The sequence below is a fragment of the Schistocerca piceifrons genome, chromosome 4, assembly GCF_021461385.2.
Source record: "Schistocerca piceifrons isolate TAMUIC-IGC-003096 chromosome 4, iqSchPice1.1, whole genome shotgun sequence".
Classification (NCBI taxonomy): domain Eukaryota; kingdom Metazoa; phylum Arthropoda; class Insecta; order Orthoptera; family Acrididae; genus Schistocerca; species Schistocerca piceifrons.
The window spans coordinates 807,845,170-807,858,104 of NC_060141.1; positions in this window are offsets into that span (position 1 = coordinate 807,845,170).

A 12,935-nucleotide genomic window follows, 5' to 3' on the forward strand; every position below is an offset into this window, starting at 1 on the left:
CTCACATTGACTAATTAACACAGAAATTGTGTCGCTATGAAATACTATGGGTTCAATGCATCTCCTTCTAAATTGAGTAACGTTTCTATGGAAACGACCGGATATTCTTTTGGGCCACGAGTTTCTCCTGTCCGATGCGCTATTCCTCCTTTAACGCATCCCTCGCTCCCTCACATTGCCGAATTAACACAGAAATTGCGTCGCTATGAAATACTTTGGGTTCTATGACATCTCCTTCTAAATTGAGCAACGTTTCTATGGAAACGACTGGATATTCTTTTGGGCCACGAGTTTCTCCTGTCCGATGCACTATTCGTTCTTTATTGCATCCCTCGCTCCCTCACTTTGACTAATTAACACAGAAATAGTGTCACTATGAAATACTATGGGTTTCTATGCATCACCTTCTAAATTTAGTAACGTTTCTATGGAAACGAGTGGATATTCTTTTGGGCCTCGAGTTTCTCCTGTCCGATGCACTATTCCTCCTTTAACGCATCCCTCGCTCACTCACATTGACTAATTAACACAGAAATTGCGTCGCTATGAAATACTATGGGTTCTATGTCATCTCCTTCTAAATTGAGTAACGTTTCTATGGAAACGACTGGATATTCTTTTGGGCCACGAGTTTCTCCTGTCCGATGCACTATTCGTTCTTTATTGCATCCCTCGCTCCCTCACTTTGACTAATTAACACAGAAATTGTGTCGCTATGAAATACTATGGGTTCTATGCATCTCCTTCTAAATTGAGTAACGTTTCTATGGAAACGTCTGGATATTCTTTTGGGACACGAGTTTCTCCTGTCCGGTGCACTATTCCTTCTTTACTGCATCCCTCGCTCCCTCTCATTGACAAATTAACACAGAAATAGTGTCGCTATGAAATACTATGGGTTTCTATGCATCACCTTCTAAATTTAGTAACGTTTCTATGGAAACGACTGGATTTTCTTTTGGGGCTCGAGTTTCTCCTGTCCGATGCACTATTCCTTCTTTACTGCATCCCTCGCTCCCCCACATTGACTTATTAACTCAGAGATTGTGCCGCTATAAAATACTATGGGTTCAATGCATCTCCTTCTAAATTGAGTAACGTTTCTATGGAAACGACTGGATATTCTTTTGGGCCACGAGTTTCTCCTGTCCGATGCACTATTCCCCCTTTAACGCATCCCTTGCTCCCTCACATTGACGAATTAACACAGAATTTGCGTCGCTATGAAATACTATGGGATCTCTGCATCTCCTTCTAAATTGAGTAACGTTTCTATGGAAACGACTGGATATTCTTTTGGGCCCCGAGCTTCTCCTGTCCGATGCACTTTTCCTTCTTTAACGCATCCCTCGCTTCCTCACATTAACGATTTAAAACAGAAATTGCGTCGCTATGAAATACTATGGGTTCTATGCATCTCCTTCTAAATTGAGTAACGTTTCTATGGAAACGACTGGATATTCTTTTGGGCCACGAGTTTCTCCTGTCCGAAGCACTATTCCTCCTTTAACGCATCCCTCGCTCCCTCACATTGACGAATTACAACAGAAATTGAGTCGCTATGAGATACTATGGGTTCTATGTCATCTCCTTCTAAATTGAGTCATGTTTCTATCGAAACGACTGGATATTATTTTGGGCCACGAGTTTCTCCTGTCCGATGCACTATTCCATCTTTAACGCATCCCTCGCTCCCTCACATTGACGAATTAACACAGAAATTTCGCTATGAAATACTATGGGTTCTATGCATCTCCTTCTAAATTGAGTAACGTTTCTATGAAAACGACTGGATATTCTTTTTCGCCACGAGTTTCTCCTGTCCGATGCACTATTCCTTCTTTACTGCATCCCTCGCTCCCTCACATTGACTTATTAACACAGAGATTGTGTCGCTATGAAATACCATGGGTTCAATGCTTCTCCTTCTAAATTGAGTAACGTTTCTATGGAAACGACTGGATATTCTTTTGGGCCACGAGTTTCTCCTGTCCGATGCACTATTCCTCCTTTAACGCATCCCTCGCTCCCTCACATTGACGAATTAACACAGAAATTGCGTCGCTATGAAATACTATGGGTTCTGAGACATCTCCTTCTAAATTGAGTAACGTTTCTATGGAAACGACTGGATATTATTTGGGCCACGAGTTTCTCCTGTCCGATGCACTTTTCCTTCTTTACTGCATCCCTCGCTCCCTCACATTGTCTAATTAACACAGAAATTGTGTCGCTATGAAATACTATGGGTTTTATCTATTTCCCTCTAAATGGAGTAACGTTTCTATGGATACGACTGGATATTCTTTTGGGCCACGAGTTTCTCCTGTCCGATGCACTATTCCTTCTTTAACGCAACCCTCGCTCTCTCACATTGACAAATTAACACAGAAATTGCGTCGCTATGAAATACTATGGGTTCTATGCATCTCCTTCTAAATTGAGTAACGTTTCTATGGAAACGACTGCATATTCTTTTGGGCCACGAGTTTCTCCTGTACGATGCACAATTCCATCTTTAACGCATCCCTTGCTACCTCACATTGACGAATTAACACAGAAATTGCGTCGCTATGAAGTACTATGGGTTCTATGCATCTGCTTCTAAATTGAGTAACGTCTCTATGGAAACGACTGGATATTCTTTTGGGCCACGCGTTTCTCCTGTCCGATGCACTATTCCTTCTTTACTGCATCCCTCGCTCCCTCACATTGACTAATTTCACAGAAATTGTGTCGCTATGAAATTCTATGTGTTCTATGCATCTCTTGCTAAATTGAGTAACGTTTCTATGGAAACGACTGGATATTCTTTTGGGCCACGAGTTTCTCCTGTCCGATGCACTATTCTTTCTTTACTGCATCCCTCGCTCCCCTACATTGACTAATTAACACAGAGATTGTGCCGCTATGAAATACTATGGGTTCTATGCATCTCCTTCTAAATTGAGTAACGTTTCTATGGAAACGACTGGATATTCTTTTGGGCCACGAGTTTCTCCTGTCCGATGCACTTTTCCTTCTTTAACGCATCCCCCGCTTCCTCACATTAACGATTTAAAACAGAAATAGCGTCGCTATGAAATGCTATGGATTCTATGCATCTCCTTGTACATTGAGTAACGTTTCTATGGAAAGGACTGGATATTCTTTTGGGCCACGAGTTTCTCCTGTCCGATGCACTATTCCTCCTTTAACGCATCCCTCGCTCCCTCACATTGACGAATTAACACAGAAATTGCGTCGCTATGAGATACTATGGGTTCTATCACATCTCCTTCTAGATTGAGTAACGTTTCTATGGAAACGACTGGATATTAGTTTGGGCCACGAGTTTCTCCTGTCGGAAGCACTATTCCATCTTTAACGCATCCCTCGCTTCCTCACATTGACGAATTTACACAGAAATTGCGTCGCTATGAAATACTATGGGTTCTATGCATCTCCTTATAAATTGAGTAACGTTTCTATGGAAACGACTGGAAATCCTTTTGGGCCACGAGTTTCTCCTGTCCGATGCACTATTCCTTCTTTACTGCATCCCTCGCTCCCTCACATTGACTAATTAACACAGAAATTGTGTCGCTATGAAATACTATGGGTTCAATGCATCTCCTTCTAAATTGAGTAACGTTTCTATGGAAACGACCGGATATTCTTTTGGGCCACGAGTTTCTCCTGTCCGATGCGCTATTCCTCCTTTAACGCATCCCTCGCTCCCTCACATTGCCGAATTAACACAGAAATTGCGTCGCTATGAAATACTTTGGGTTCTATGACATCTCCTTCTAAATTGAGCAACGTTTCTATGGAAACGACTGGATATTCTTTTGGGCCACGAGTTTCTCCTGTCCGATGCACTATTCGTTCTTTATTGCATCCCTCGCTCCCTCACTTTGACTAATTAACACAGAAATAGTGACACTATGAAATACTATGGGTTTCTATGCATCACCTTCTAAATTTAGTAACGTTTCTATGGAAACGAGTGGATATTCTTTTGGGCCTCGAGTTTCTCCTGTCCGATGCACTATTCCTCCTTTAACGCATCCCTCGCTCACTCACATTGACTAATTAACACAGAAATTGCGTCGCTATGAAATACTATGGGTTCTATGTCATCTCCTTCTAAATTGAGTAACGCTTCTATGGAAACGACTGGATATTCTTTTGGGCCACGAGTTTCTCCTGTCCGATGCACTATTCGTTCTTTATTGCATCCCTCGCTCCCTCACTTTGACTAATTAACACAGAAATTGTGTCGCTATGAAATACTATGGGTTCTATGCATCTCCTTCTAAATTGAGTAACGTTTCTATGGAAACGTCTGGATATTCTTTTGGGACACGAGTTTCTCCTGTCCGGTGCACTATTCCTTCTTTACTGCATCCCTCGCTCCCTCTCATTGACAAATTAACACAGAAATAGTGTCGCTATGAAATACTATGGGTTTCTATGCATCACCTTCTAAATTTAGTAACGTTTCTATGGAAACGACTGGATATTCTTTTGGGGCTCGAGTTTCTCCTGTCCGATGCACTATTCCTTCTTTACTGCATCCCTCGCTCCCCCACATTGACTTATTAACACAGAGATTGTGCCGCTATAAAATACTATGGGTTCAATGCATCTCCTTCTAAATTGAGTAACGTTTCTATGGAAACGACTGGATATTCTTTTGGGCCACGAGTTTCTCCTGTCCGATGCACTATTCCCCCTTTAACGCATCCCTTGCTCCCTCACATTGACGAATTAACACAGAATTTGCGTCGCTATGAAATACTATGGGATCTCTGCATCTCCTTCTAAATTGAGTAACGTTTCTATGGAAACGACTGGATATTCTTTTGGGCCCCGAGCTTCTCCTGTCCGATGCACTTTTCCTTCTTTAACGCATCCCTCGCTTCCTCACATTAACGATTTAAAACAGAAATTGCGTCGCTATGAAATACTATGGGTTCTATGCATCTCCTTCTAAATTGAGTAACGTTTCTATGGAAACGACTGGATATTCTTTTGGGCCACGAGTTTCTCCTGTCCGAAGCACTATTCCTCCTTTAACGCATCCCTCGCTCCCTCACATTGACGAATTACAACAGAAATTGAGTCGCTATGAGATACTATGGGTTCTATGTCATCTCCTTCTAAATTGAGTCATGTTTCTATCGAAACGACTGGATATTATTTTGGGCCACGAGTTTCTCCTGTCCGATGCACTATTCCATCTTTAACGCATCCCTCGCTCCCTCACATTGACGAATTAACACAGAAATTTCGCTATGAAATACTATGGGTTCTATGCATCTCCTTCAAAATTGAGTAACGTCTCTATGGAAACGACTGGATATTCTTTTGGGCCACGAGTTTCTCCTGTCCGATGCACTATTCCTCCTTTAACGCATCCCTCGCTCCCTCACATTGACGAATTAACACAGAAATTGTGTCGCTATGAAATACTATGGGTTCTGTGACATCTCCTTCTAAATTGAGTAACGTTTCTATGGAAACGACTGGATATTATTTGGGCCACGAGTTTCTCCTGTCCGATGCACTATTCCTTCTTTACTGCATCCCTTGCTCCCTCACATTGACTAATTAACACAGAAATTGTTTCGCTATGAAATATTATGGGTTCTATGCATCTCCTTCTAAATTGAGTAACGTTTCTATGGAAACGAATGGATATTCTTTTGGGCCACAAGTTTCTCCTGTCCGATGCACTGTCCCTTCTTTACCGCATCCTTCGCTCCCTCACATTGACGAATTAAAACAGAATTTGCGTCGCTATGAAATACTATGGGTTCTATAAATCTTCTTCTAAATTGAGTAACGTTTCTATGGAAACGACTGGATATTCTTTTGGGCCACGAGTTTCTCCTGTCCGAAGCACTATTCCTCCTTTAACGAATCCCTCGCTCCCTCACATTGACGAATTAACACAGAAATTGCGTCGCTATGAGATACTATGGTTTCTATGACATCTCCTTCTAAATTGAGTAACGTTTCTATGGAAACGACTGGATATTCTTTTTGGCCACGTGTTTCTCCTGTCCGATGCACTATTCCTTCTTTACTGCATCCCTCGCTGCCTCACATTGACTAATTACACAGAAATTGTGTCGCTATGAAATTCTATGGGTTCTATGCATCTCCTGCTAAACTGAGTAACGTTTCTATGGAAACGACTGGATATTCTTTTGGGCCACGAGTTTCTCCTGTCCGATGCACTATTCCCTCTTTACTGCATCCCTCGCTCCCCCACATTGTCTTATTATCACAGAGATTGTGCCGCTATGAAATACTATGGGTTCTATGCATCTCCTTCTAAATTGAGTAACGTTTCTATGGAAACGACTTGATATTCTTTTGGGCCACGAGTTTCTCCTGTCCGATGCACAATTCCTCCTTTAACGCATCCCTCGCACCCTCACATTGACGAATTAACACAGAAATTGCGTCGCTATGAAATACTATGGGATCTATGCATCTCCTTCTAAATAGAGAAACGTTTCTATGGAAACGACTGGATTTTCTTTTGGGCCACGAGTTTTTCCTGTCCGATGCACTTTTCCTTCTTTAACGCATCCCTCGCTTCCTCACATTAACGATTTAAAACAGAAATTGCGTCGCTATGAAATACTATGGGTTCTATGCATCTCCTTGTACATTAAGTAACGTTTCTATGGAAACGACTGGATATTCTTTTGGGCCACGAGTTTCTCCTGTCCGATGCACTATTCCTGCTTTAACGCATCCCTCGCTCCCTCACATTGACGAATTAACACAGAAATTGCGTCGCTATGAGATACTATGGGTTCTATGACATCTCCTTCTAGATTGAGTAACGTTTCTATGGAAACGATTGGATATTCTTTTGGGCCACGAGTTTTTCCTGTCGGAAGCACTATTACATCTTTAACGCATCCCTCGCTCCCTCACATTGACGAATTAACACAGAAATTGCGTCGCTATGAAATACTATGAGTTCTATGCATCTCCTTCTAAATTGAGTAACGTCTCTATGGAAACGACTGGATATCCTTTTGGGCCACGAGTTTCTCCTGTCCGATGCACTATTCCTCCATTAACGCATCCCTCGCTCCCTGACATTGACGAATTAACACAGAAATTGCGTCGCTATGAAATACTATGGGTTCTGTGACATCTCCTTCTAAATTGAGTAACGTTTCTATGGAAACGACTGGATATTATTTGGGCCACGAGTTTCTCCTGTCCGATGCACTGTCCCTTCCTTACCGCATCCTTCGCTCCCTCACATTGATGAATTAAAACAAAAATTGCGTCGCTATGAAATACTATGGGTTCTATAAATCTTCTTCTAAATTGAGTAACGTTTCTATGGAAACGACTGGATATTCTTTTGGGCCACGAGTTTCTCCTGTCCGAAGCACTATTCCTCCTTTAACGAATCCCTCGCTCCCTCACATTGACGAATTAACACAGAAATTGCGTCGCTATGAAATACTATGGGATCTATGCATCTCCTTCTAAATAGAGAAACGTTTCTATGGAAACGACTGGATATTCTTTTGGGCCACGAGTTTCTCCTGTCCGATGCACTTTTCCTTCTTTAACGCATCCCTCGCTTCCTCACATTAACGATTTAAAACAGAAATTGCGTCGCTATGAAATACTATGGGTTCTATGCATCTCCTTGTACATTGAGTAACGTTTCTATGGAAACGACTGGATATTCTTTTGGGCCACGAGTTTCTCCTGTCCGATGCACTATTCCTCCTTTAACGCATCCCTCGCTCCCTCACATTGACGAATTAACACAGAAATTGCGTCGCTATTTGATGCTATGTGTTCTATGACATCTCCTTCTAGATTGAGTAACGTTTCTATGGAAACGATTGGATATTCTTTTGGGCCACGAGTTTCTCCTGTCGGAAGCACTATTACATCTTTAACGCATCCCTCGCTCCCTCACATTGACGAATTAACACAGAAATTGCGTCGCTATGAAATACTATGGGTTGTATGCATCTCCTTCTAAATTGAGTAACGTCTCTATGGAAACGACTGGATATCCTTTTGGGCCACGAGTTTCTCCTGTCCGATGCACTATTCCTCCATTAACGCATCCCTCGCTCCCTGACATTGACGAATTAACACAGAAATTGCGTCGCTATGAAATACTATGGGTTCTGTGACATCTCCTTCTAAATTGAGTAACGTTTCTATGGAAACGACTGGATATTATTTGGGCCACGAGTTTCTTCTGTCCGATGCACTATTCATTCTTTACTGCATCCCTTGTTCCCTCACATTGACTAATTAACACAGAAATTGTTTCGCTATGAAGTATTATGTGTTCTATGCATCTCCTTCTAAATTGAGAACGTTTCTATGGAAACGACTGGATATTCTTTTGGGCCACGAGTTTCTCCTGTCCGATGCACTATCCCTTCTTTAACGCATCCCTCGCCCCTTCACATTGACGAATTAAAACAGAAATTGCGTCGCTATGAAATGCTATGGGTTCTATGAATCTACTTCTAAATTGAGTAACGTTTCTATGGAAACGACTGGATATTCTTTTGGGCCACGAGTTTCTCCTGTCCGAAGCACTATTCCTCCTTTAACGCATCCCTCGCTCCCTCACATTGACGAATTAACACAGAAATTGCGTCGCTATGAGATACTATGGTTTCTATGACATCTCCTTCTAAATTGAGTAACGTTTCTATGAAAACGACTGGATATTCTTTTTCGCCACGAGTTTCTCCTGTCCGATGCACTATTCCTTCTTTACTGCATCCCTCGCTCCCTCACATTGACTTATTAACACAGAGATTGTGTCGCTATGAAATACTATGGGTTCAATGCTTCTCCTTCTAAATTGAGTAACGTTTCTATGGAAACGACTGGATATTCTTTTGGGCCACGAGTTTCTCCTGTCCGATGCACTATTCCTCCTTTAACGCATCCCTCGCTCCCTCACATTGACGAATTAACACAGAAATTGCGTCGCTATGAAATACTATGGGTTCTGAGACATCTCCTTCTAAATTGAGTAACGTTTCTATGGAAACGACTGGATATTATTTGGGCCACGAGTTTCTCCTGTCCGATGCACTTTTCCTTCTTTACTGCATCCCTCGCTCCCTCACATTGTCTAATTAACACAGAAATTGTGTCGCTATGAAATACTATGGGTTTTATCTATTTCCCTCTAAATGGAGTAACGTTTCTATGGATACGACTGGATATTCTTTTGGGCCACGAGTTTCTCCTGTCCGATGCACTATTCCTTCTTTAACGCAACCCTCGCTCTCTCACATTGACAAATTAACACAGAAATTGCGTCGCTATGAAATACTATGGGTTCTATGCATCTCCTTCTAAATTGAGTAACGTTTCTATGGAAACGACTGCATATTCTTTTGGGCCACGAGTTTCTCCTGTACGATGCACAATTCCATCTTTAACGCATCCCTTGCTACCTCACATTGACGAATTAACACAGAAATTGCGTCGCTATGAAGTACTATGGGTTCTATGCATCTGCTTCTAAATTGAGTAACGTCTCTATGGAAACGACTGGATATTCTTTTGGGCCACGCGTTTCTCCTGTCCGATGCACTATTCCTTCTTTACTGCATCCCTCGCTCCCTCACATTGACTAATTTCACAGAAATTGTGTCGCTATGAAATTCTATGTGTTCTATGCATCTCTTGCTAAATTGAGTAACGTTTCTATGGAAACGACTGGATATTCTTTTGGGCCACGAGTTTCTCCTGTCCGATGCACTATTCTTTCTTTACTGCATCCCTCGCTCCCCTACATTGACTAATTAACACAGAGATTGTGCCGCTATGAAATACTATGGGTTCTATGCATCTCCTTCTAAATTGAGTAACGTTTCTATGGAAACGACTGGATATTCTTTTGGGCCACGAGTTTCTCCTGTCCGATGCACTTTTCCTTCTTTAACGCATCCCCCGCTTCCTCACATTAACGATTTAAAACAGAAATAGCGTCGCTATGAAATGCTATGGATTCTATGCATCTCCTTGTACATTGAGTAACGTTTCTATGGAAAGGACTGGATATTCTTTTGGGCCACGAGTTTCTCCTGTCCGATGCACTATTCCTCCTTTAACGCATCCCTCGCTCCCTCACATTGACGAATTAACACAGAAATTGCGTCGCTATGAGATACTATGGGTTCTATCACATCTCCTTCTAGATTGAGTAACGTTTCTATGGAAACGACTGGATATTAGTTTGGGCCACGAGTTTCTCCTGTCGGAAGCACTATTCCATCTTTAACGCATCCCTCGCTTCCTCACATTGACGAATTTACACAGAAATTGCGTCGCTATGAAATACTATGGGTTCTATGCATCTCCTTATAAATTGAGTAACGTTTCTATGGAAACGACTGGAAATTCTTTTGGGCCACGAGTTTCTCCTGTCCGATGCACTATTCCTTCTTTACTGCATCCCTCGCTCCCTCACATTGACTAATTAACACAGAAATTGTGTCGCTATGAAATACTATGGGTTCAATGCATCTCCTTCTAAATTGAGTAACGTTTCTATGGAAACGACCGGATATTCTTTTGGGCCACGAGTTTCTCCTGTCCGATGCGCTATTCCTCCTTTAACGCATCCCTCGCTCCCTCACATTGCTGAATTAACACAGAAATTGCGTCGCTATGAAATACTTTGGGTTCTATGACATCTCCTTCTAAATTGAGCAACGTTTCTATGGAAACGACTGGATATTCTTTTGGGCCACGAGTTTCTCCTGTCCGATGCACTATTCGTTCTTTATTGCATCCCTCGCTCCCTCACTTTGACTAATTAACACAGAAATAGTGTCACTATGAAATACTATGGGTTTCTATGCATCACCTTCTAAATTTAGTAACGTTTCTATGGAAACGAGTGGATATTCTTTTGGGCCTCGAGTTTCTCCTGTCCGATGCACTATTCCTCCTTTAACGCATCCCTCGCTCACTCACATTGACTAATTAACACAGAAATTGCGTCGCTATGAAATACTATGGGTTCTATGTCATCTCCTTCTAAATTGAGTAACGTTTCTATGGAAACGACTGGATATTCTTTTGGGCCACGAGTTTCTCCTGTCCGATGCACTATTCGTTCTTTATTGCATCCCTCGCTCCCTCACTTTGACTAATTAACACAGAAATTGTGTCGCTATGAAATACTATGGGTTCTATGCATCTCCTTCTAAATTGAGTAACGTTTCTATGGAAACGTCTGGATATTCTTTTGGGACACGAGTTTCTCCTGTCCGGTGCACTATTCCTTCTTTACTGCATCCCTCGCTCCCTCTCATTGACAAATTAACACAGAAATAGTGTCGCTATGAAATACTATGGGTTTCTATGCATCACCTTCTAAATTTAGTAACGTTTCTATGGAAACGACTGGATATTCTTTTGGGGCTCGAGTTTCTCCTGTCCGATGCACTATTCCTTCTTTACTGCATCCCTCGCTCCCCCACATTGACTTATTAACACAGAGATTGTGCCGCTATAAAATACTATGGGTTCAATGCATCTCCTTCTAAATTGAGTAACGTTTCTATGGAAACGACTGGATATTCTTTTGGGCCACGAGTTTCTCCTGTCCGATGCACTATTCCCCCTTTAACGCATCCCTTGCTCCCTCACATTGACGAATTAACACAGAATTTGCGTCGCTATGAAATACTATGGGATCTCTGCATCTCCTTCTAAATTGAGTAACGTTTCTATGGAAACGACTGGATATTCTTTTGGGCCCCGAGCTTCTCCTGTCCGATGCACTTTTCCTTCTTTAACGCATCCCTCGCTTCCTCACATTAACGATTTAAAACAGAAATTGCGTCGCTATGAAATACTATGGGTTCTATGCATCTCCTTCTAAATTGAGTAACGTTTCTATGGAAACGACTGGATATTCTTTTGGGCCACGAGTTTCTCCTGTCCGAAGCACTATTCCTCCTTTAACGCATCCCTCGCTCCCTCACATTGACGAATTACAACAGAAATTGAGTCGCTATGAGATACTATGGGTTCTATGTCATCTCCTTCTAAATTGAGTCATGTTTCTATCGAAACGACTGGATATTATTTTGGGCCACGAGTTTCTCCTGTCCGATGCACTATTCCATCTTTAACGCATCCCTCGCTCCCTCACATTGACGAATTAACACAGAAATTTCGCTATGAAATACTATGGGTTCTATGCATCTCCTTCAAAATTGAGTAACGTCTCTATGGAAACGACTGGATATTCTTTTGGGCCACGAGTTTCTCCTGTCCGATGCACTATTCCTTCTTTACTGCATCCCTCGCTGCCTCACATTGACTAATTACACAGAAATTGTGTCGCTATGAAATTCTATGGGTTCTATGCATCTCCTGCTAAACTGAGTAACGTTTCTATGGAAACGACAGGATATTCTTTTGGGCCACGAGTTTCTCCTGTCCGATGCACTATTCCCTCTTTACTGCATCCCTCGCTCCCCCACATTGTCTTATTATCACAGAGATTGTGCCGCTATGAAATACTATGGGTTCTATGCATCTCCTTCTAAATTGAGTAACGTTTCTATGGAAACGACTTGATATTCTTTTGGGCCACGAGTTTCTCCTGTCCGATGCACAATTCCTCCTTTAACGCATCCCTCGCACCCTCACATTGACGAATTAACACAGAAATTGCGTCGCTATGAAATACTATGGGATCTATGCATCTCCTTCTAAATAGAGAAACGTTTCTATGGAAACGACTGGATTTTCTTTTGGGCCACGAGTTTTTCCTGTCCGATGCACTTTTCCTTCTTTAACGCATCCCTCGCTTCCTCACATTAACGATTTAAAACAGAAATTGCGTCGCTATGAAATACTATGGGTTCTATGCATCTCCTTGTACATTAAGTAACGTT